This window comes from Salmo salar, unplaced genomic scaffold (assembly GCF_905237065.1).
Source record: "Salmo salar unplaced genomic scaffold, Ssal_v3.1, whole genome shotgun sequence".
In the NCBI taxonomy this organism is placed as follows: Eukaryota; Metazoa; Chordata; class Actinopteri; order Salmoniformes; family Salmonidae; genus Salmo; species Salmo salar.
The window spans coordinates 85,591-94,034 of record NW_025550937.1 but is presented as its reverse complement, the minus strand read 5'-3'; positions in this window follow the sequence as shown (position 1 = coordinate 94,034).

The following is an 8,444-nucleotide window of genomic DNA, read 5'->3' as shown; positions in this document are numbered from 1 at the left end:
GTCGCTACACAAAGGAACACAACACTTATTTGTCATAACTCGATCGATATCATGCTAAAATCATTTGTGTGACAGAAGGGAGATGAGGTTGCACGTCCTGTTAAAACTAACAGCTCAAAAACCACACGGAATCTAGGAATAATGTGTTGTTACGAATCCCTTTGGCCCTGCAGTCTAGGGGAGATGGAACTGAGACCCTGTGGCTCAGTTGCAACACCAGGGTTGTGGGTTCGATTCCCACGGGGGTCAGCACGGGGAGAAAAAAATAAATAATGTATGAAATGTATGCATTCACTACTGTAAGTCGCTCTGGATAAGAGCGTCTGCTAAATGATGTAAATGTAAATAAATCATGCAAATTATAATAGTGAAAAGTAACAGTGAGAACAAAAACCATAGACAACTGAAATCTACCATCAAACTCAAAAGGTTTATTGTTTAAACACATGGTAAGGGGGGCGAGAAAAGGGGCTGAGCGGGACCCAAGCAAAGAAACAATAATCCAAAACCACCCCTAAGCTAGACTAGCCTATTTCAACAACAGCTAGCTAACTAACCAAAAATACAGGGGGTGGTCCGCCCAGTTCTAACTAGTGTATTTAGACACTGTTTTCCTACGGGTAATGTTGGGCGACTGGTCTTCTTACCCCCTTTTCCCACCAAACAAACAAGTCAAACAAAACAATACTCACAGGTACCGGACAAAGAGACAGAGAGAGACACAGACAGAGAGACAGAGACAGAGAGACAGAGAGACAGAGACAGAGAGACAGAGAGACAGAGAGAGAGAGAGAGAGAGAGAGAGAGAGAGAGAGAGAGAGAGAGAGAGAGAGAGAGAGAGAGAGAGAGAGAGAGAGAATACAAAGAGCAATTGAAAGAATGACACAAAGATTGATCTCACAGAGAGAGATTGAACACAGAGTGATAATGAGCTAGAGACTGGGGTTTTTAAACCAAGGGAAAGGGGCTGTGATTGGGTGAGGAAAGGGGAGCAGGTGTCTTCTGATTGGGGACTGATTGATGACTGATTGGGGAGTGATGATTGTCACCTGTGAGGGGAGAAGGAAAGAAAAGAAACACACATACTGGATACACACACAGGATACCTGTATCCGTAACATGTGTACATCCCTGGTTAGAGGAGAATTTGTAGAAAACAGCTAGCTACATTTTGAAGTGTTGCATTTTGATTCAAGTGGGTCACCAACGTGGTAAGTGTAACACAACTAAACACACACAAAAAAAACGTTCAATTCAGAGCCTGGATTTTCCCCTGAGGCTAATATCCAAATCCTGTTGAAATCAATTGATAAAGGGGCAAACATTTATGCTTCTACATTGTGAAATTATTAAAATCTCCTACAACAATGTTAACATTCTACATTGTGCCATTAATTCATTGATATCATGAAACAACTCCTTCATGTATGTATTTTCTGATATTTGATCTGAGATCTGCTTTGAGATTTCTCTCCTGTGTGTGTTCTCTGTGTTGTACCAGGCTGTTTGACTTAGTAAAACTCTTCCCACATCGATTAGAGCTATACGTTTTCTCTCCTGTGTGTGTTCTCTGGTGTACTGTCAGACCAGTAGATGAAACAAAACTCTTCCAACATTGATTACAGCTATGAGTTCTCTCATGTGTGTGTTCTCTGGTGTGCTATCAGGCTGGTTGAATGACTAAAACTCTTCCCACATCGATTAGAGCTATACGTTTTCTCTCCTGTGTGTGTTCTCTGGTGTAGAGTCAGATTGCTTGATGCAGCAAAACTCTTTCCACATTGATCACAGCTATAAGGTTTCTCTCCTGTGTGTATTCTCTGGTGTAATGTCAGCTGGCCAGATTGAACAAAACTCTTTCCACATTGATCACAGCTATAAGGTTTCTCTCCTGTGTGTGTTCTCTGGTGTAATGTCAGCTGGCCAGATTGAACAAAACTCTTCCCACATTGAGTACAGCTATAAGGTTTCTCTCCTGTGTGTCTTCTCTGGTGCACTCTCAGATCTGTAGATTGAACAAAACTCTTCCCACATTGACCACAGCCATAAGATTTCTCTCCTGTGTGTATTCTCTGGTGCATGTCAGCTGGCCAGATTGAACAAAACTCTTCCCACATTGAGTACAGCTATAAGATTTCTCTCATGTGTTTCGTCAGACCACTAGAGTCAGTAAAACTCTTCCCACATTGACCACAGCAATAAGATTTCTCTCCTGTGTGTGTTCTCTGATGAATTTTAATGCCTGATGAGGTGAATCTCTTACCACAGTCAGAGAGGTTAATTATCTTCCCTGTGGGTCTCTGCTGGTGTTTCTTGAGGTGTTCTGATCTGGAGCAACTCTTCTCTGCCTCTTCAGCATCATGAGGTTGTTGAGGCTCCCCAGAGGATCCAAGATAGTCACGTCTCTCTCCTGTGTGAACAACAAAGACAGACAGATGGTTAAAGGCCCACAACAGCAGAAATCCACTGTTTATTTGAGGTAAAAGGTCGTACCCATGAAGTTATACAACAATTGACGTCTGTTAAATTATTTGACCATTAAGACAGTCAACTTAGCAACAATCATATTTTGTCTTGTTTTCACATTAGTAGTAACTAGAAATAAGTTATTAATGTTGTTGAAACTCTAAGCAGTGTGCCAGACGACTTTTGGTCTCCAATATTGGCCCCTTTCTGTGTTTGCTCAAATTGCAGCACGAGGGCAATGCGCACACAATTTGATTGCAGAAACACCTCCCTGCTAATGAGGAAACCACTGGTTATGGATGTAGTATATCTGGTAATGAGGAAACCACTAGTTATGGATGTAGTATATATGGTAATGAGGAAACCGCTAGTTATGGATGTAGTATATATGGTAATGAGGAAACCGCTAGTTATGGATGTAGTATATCTGGTAATGAGGAAACCACTAGTTATGGATGTAGTATATCTGGTAATGAGGAAACCACTAGTTATGGATGTAGTATATATGGTAATGAGGAAACCGCTAGTTATGGATGTAGTATATCTGGTAATGAGGAAACCACTAGTTATGGATGTAGTATATCTGGTAATGAGGAAACCGCTAGTTATGGATGTAGTATATCTGGTAATGAGGAAACCGCTAGTTATGGATGTAGTATATCTGGTAATGAGGAAACCACTAGTTATGGATGTAGTATATCTGCTAATGAGGAAACCACTAGTTATGGATGTAGTATATCTGGTAATGAGGAAACCACTGGTTATGGATGTAGTATATCTGGTAATGAGGAAACCACTAGTTATGGATGTAGTATATCTGGTAATGAGGAAACCACTAGTTATGGATGTAGTATATCTGGTAATGAGGAAACCACTAGTTATGGATGTAGTATATCTGGTAATGAGGAAACCACTAGTTATGGATGTAGTATATCTGGTAATGAGGAAACCACTAGTTATGGATGTAGTATATCTGCCTGGAGCAAAAATGGTGAGCGAAGATTATCGTTTTTCACAATGTATTCTGAATATTACAGCGCACTATCAGGACAAGATCAGGAGTGCTACTCAAGGAAACTCACATTAAGCTCTGTGTCTATTCACTAATTCACCACCGTGGGGGAAAACTCAGGGGAGTTCTCATAGGCTGACAGCAAAAATAGCCTCCATTTACAGGTTGATTATGAGTGCATTTCACATTACTTTTAGATTATAATTGTAGGGCTTGTTTGAACCTCCTGCTTAATATGTTTGTGTTATTGTCGCAAATCAACTGCTTTATACTTAAAAAACACTTCAACCAGTAAAATGCTCTTTGGCTTTTCCATCAGCCTGACAATGAGGGTTTGTACACTAAGTGTTTAACAAATTGGCCCATAACTTCACCTAACAATAACATAGACCTACTGTAGGACCCATAACTTCACCTAACAATAACATAGACCTACTGTAGGACCCATAACTTCACCTAACAATAACATAGACCTACTGTAGGACCCATAACTTCACCTAACAATAACATAGACCTACTGTAGGACCCATAACTTCACCTAACAACAACATAGACCTACTGTAGGACCCATAACTTCACCTAACAATAACATAGACCTACTGTAGGACCCATAACTTCACCTAACAATAACATAGACCTACTGTAGGACCCATAACTTCACCTAACAATAACATAGACCTACTGTAGGACCCATAACTTTATCTAACAACAACATGGACCTACTGTAGGACCCATAACTTTATCTAACAACAACATAGACGTAGGACTATAAATCATTTAATATTTCAGGTGAAACATGGAAACTAACATGTCTTTGTCATGACATTTCATAACCTGATCACCAGATAATTTTGTGAATAATCCCACTAGGCTACTCTGTAATGTGTTGTCATTCTAAATGTCCTGAATAAAGGAAAATAGCTCTGTGTGTTGTACAATAGCCTATCCATCAAGGAACAGTTCTCTACACATTATGAGCTAAGTATCTCTGTGTGCAAACAGACTAACGAGACCCTACAGTAAATCAAGCAGACAATAACACATTATAAACATCAATTTGTTAGGGATGTTGGATCCAACGTGGAGCACGGCATAACTGTCTTTACCAGAGTAATGAATGAAGAAGCACTTTGGTTGTTGTTGCATGTCGTGATGTTTGTCATGTGACTGTCATTCAGAAAATGATTTCCTGGATCAGCTGATAGTTGAACATGTGACTGTAACTAACCAGCTACAGTATTAAGAATTATGTGTAATTATTGAAGAACGACGTTAATGACAGTATCCATTTGGGTGTTGTCAATAAAGTTAAGGTGACTCGGTTAGAACCATTGGATTTAGCAAACTCTGAAATGATTTAGGATTTCTGTGCCCATGAAAACTGTTTTTCCAGCGTAACATAAGGAGACACTAAATGTTAAGTAGGTAGAGAGCATTTCAGAGATCTGAATACAAAAAACTGTCCTAACAGGACAATAACCTAAACCACAAGGCCAAATCTACACTGGAGGAGCTTACCAAGATGACATTGAATGTTCCTGAGTGGCCTAGTTACAGTTTGGACTTAAATCATCTTGAAAGTCTATAGCAAGACTTGAAAACGGCTTTCTAGCAATGATCAACAACCAACTTGACAGAACAGGAAGGATTTTAAAAAGAATAATGGGTTGATTCAGACCCTGTCAGTGTACCAGGTGGACATTGGGTTTGATTCAGACCCTGTCAGTGTACCAGGTGGACATTGGGTTGATTCAGACCCTGCCAGTGTACCAGGTGGACATTGGGTTGATTCAGACCCTGTCAGTGTACCAGGTGGACATTGGGTTGATTCAGACCCTGCCAGTGTACCAGGTGGACATTGGGTTTGATTCAGACCCTGCCAGTGTACCAGGTGGACATTGGGTTTGATTCAGTCCCTGTCAGTGTACCAGGTGGACATTGGGTTTGATTCAGACCCTGCCAGTGTACCAGGTGGACATTGGGTTTGATTCAGACCCTGTCAGTGTACCAGGTGGACATTGGGTTTGATTCAGTCCCTGTCAGTGTACCAGGTGGACATTGGGTTTGATTCAGTCCCTTTCAGTGTACCAGGTGGACATTGGGTTTGATTCAGGCCCTGCCAGTGTACCAGGTGGACATTGGGTTTGATTCAGACCCTGCCAGTGTACCAGGTGGACATTGGGTTGATTTAGACCCTGCCAGTGTACCAGGTGGACATTTGGTTTGATTCAGACCCTGTCAGTGTACCAGGTGGACATTGGGTTTGATTCAGACCCTGCCAGCATGGCCAGAAATGTATTCCAAGGTCAGTAACTTATAACCACAGAACCACCCCAGACCTTTCATGCATGACTAAAAACACCTAAGTATTAGATTTACTGCCATGGTCTAGTATGTCACTGCATCAGACACCATTCACAATCCTGGCTGAGGTACGAGTAAAACATGACCTATTATTTCCTAACCATTCACAATGCTGGCTGAGGTACGAGTAAAACATGACATATTATTTCCTAATTGTAAAAAATTCCCCAATCTTTTAAAAAGATCTGAAATGGCAAGGCTTTAGTTCAGTGGGCTTTTCCATTGTTGAGGAAAGCAGGGGAAGTGTTGTGAGTAACAGAACTGCCTACGGTGTGGGTGAAGGGACGCTGCTCACTGATTGGCTGTAGTGACAAAGGTCCCTCCAAAAATCTATCACTATTCCAACTCAAATTCTCCCCCAAATCTACCACTAATAGGCCAAGCCTCCACAGACCCTGTCTTGTATTGACAAACAGAACAAATCATTTGACATTCAAATATGTCATTTTAAATAGCTAAATTCAATCCAGCTGGGCCTTTTAACACAGACAGTTGTTCCTGCTGTAGATGTTATGCCTTTGTACAGATCTAGGATCAGTTCTCCTCCACAATGCATATTCAGTACCGGTCAATTGTTTGGACACACCTCCAAATTCAATGTTTTTTCTTTATTTTAACTGTTGTCTACATTGTAGAATAATAGTGGAGACATCAAAACTATGAAATAACTCATATGGAATCATGTAGTAACCAAAAAAAAGTGTTAAACAAATCAAAATATATTATATATTTTATATTCTCCAAGTTTATCATTTTAAAAGGCTAATTGATCATTAGAAAACCCTTTTGCAATTATGTTAGCACAGCTGAAAACTGTTGTTCTGATTAATGAAGCAATAAAACTGGTCTTCTTTAGACTAGTTGAGTATCTGGAGCATCAGCATTTGTGAGTTCGATTACAGGCTTAAAATGGCCAGAAACAAATCATTTTCTTCTGAAAATTATTAGTCTACTCTATTTCTGAGAAATGAAGGCTATTCCATGCGAGAAATTGCCAAGAAACTGAAGATCTCGTACAATGCTGTGTACTACTCCCTTCACAGAACAGCGCAAACTGGCCTAACCAGAATGGAAGGAGACCCCAGTGCACAACTGAGCAAGAGGACAAGTACATTAGTGTCTAATTTGAGAAACAGACGCCTCACAAGTTTTCAACTGGAAGCTTTATCAAATAGTACCCGCAAAACACCAGTCTAAACGTCAACAGTGAAGAGGCGACTCCGGGATGTTGGCCTTCTAGGCAGAGTTGCAAAGAAAAATCCATATCTCAGACCGTTTAAAAAAGGAAAAGATTAAGATGGGCAAACTAACACAGACATTGGGCAGAGGAAGATTGGAAAAAAGTGTTATATACAGACGAATCTAAGTTTGAGGTGTTCGGATCACAAACAAGAACATTCGTGAGTTCCAGAAAAAATGAAAAGATGCTGGAGGAGTGCTTGACGCCTTCTGTCATCATGGTGGAGGCAATGTGATGGTCTGGGGTGCTTTGGTGGTGGTAAAGTGGGAGATTTGTACAGGGTAAAAGGGATCTTGAAGAAGGAAGGCTATCACTCCATTTTGCAAAGCCATGCCATACCCTGTGGACGGCGCTTAATTGGAGCCAACTTCCTCCTACACCAGGACAATGACCCAAAGCACAGCTCCATTTAGGGAAGAAGCATTCAGCTGGTATTCTGTCTATAATGGAGTGGCCAGCACAGTCACCGGATCTCAACCCTATTGAGCTGTTGTGGGGGCAGCTTGACCGTATGATACGTAAGAAGTGCCCATCAATCCAATCCAACTTGTGGGAGGTGCTTCAGGAAACATGGGGTGAAATCTCTTCAGATTACCTCAACAAATTGACAACTAGAATGCCAAAGATCTGCAAGGCTGTAATTGCTGCAAATGGAGGATTCAAAGTTTGAAGGACACAATTATTATTCCAATTAAAAATCATTATTTAAAACCTTGTCAAAGACTTGACTATATTTCCTATTCATTATGCAACTCATTTCATGAATGTTTTCATGGAAAACAAGGACATTTCTAATTGACCCCAAACTTTTGAACGGCAATGTAGGTTCAACAGGTTTGAGCACCGAATCGCATGCGCAGTGTGGCCTTTTTGTCATCTACTAAACCACTGGCCGTGTTCGAGATCATCAAATCCATGCTGCATTGTGGGTAAATGGTCACTGGCTGACTGATTTATAAATAATAATGAGTAGTTATTTATGGTGTAAGGTAATGTGTAGATCAGTCAGTCGGCAGTCGCCTGCAATGTCGAACAAGCCCAATACCAAACCAATCAGGTGGTTGTTTGATCAAATGAAGCTTCAGACGCCATTGATGACGTGCTGCTGATAAAGTGATACAGGCATCGGTACACTGCTTTGAAGTTTACTGCTTAGCGATTTGGACGCAGGCCTCGTAGCTCCGGTATCAAACATAACATCCCTAATGAAAAGTTGACAAAACAAAAAGTAGCAAGCAGGTTGATTTCCTCTGTCGATTTGAGCCCACAGCAAGAAGGCACCAGAGCCTACCGTGCTAACGGGTTCCCTCTAGATAACACAACCACACAGTTCATGAAAGGTATGAGGTGAAGCTTGAGCTA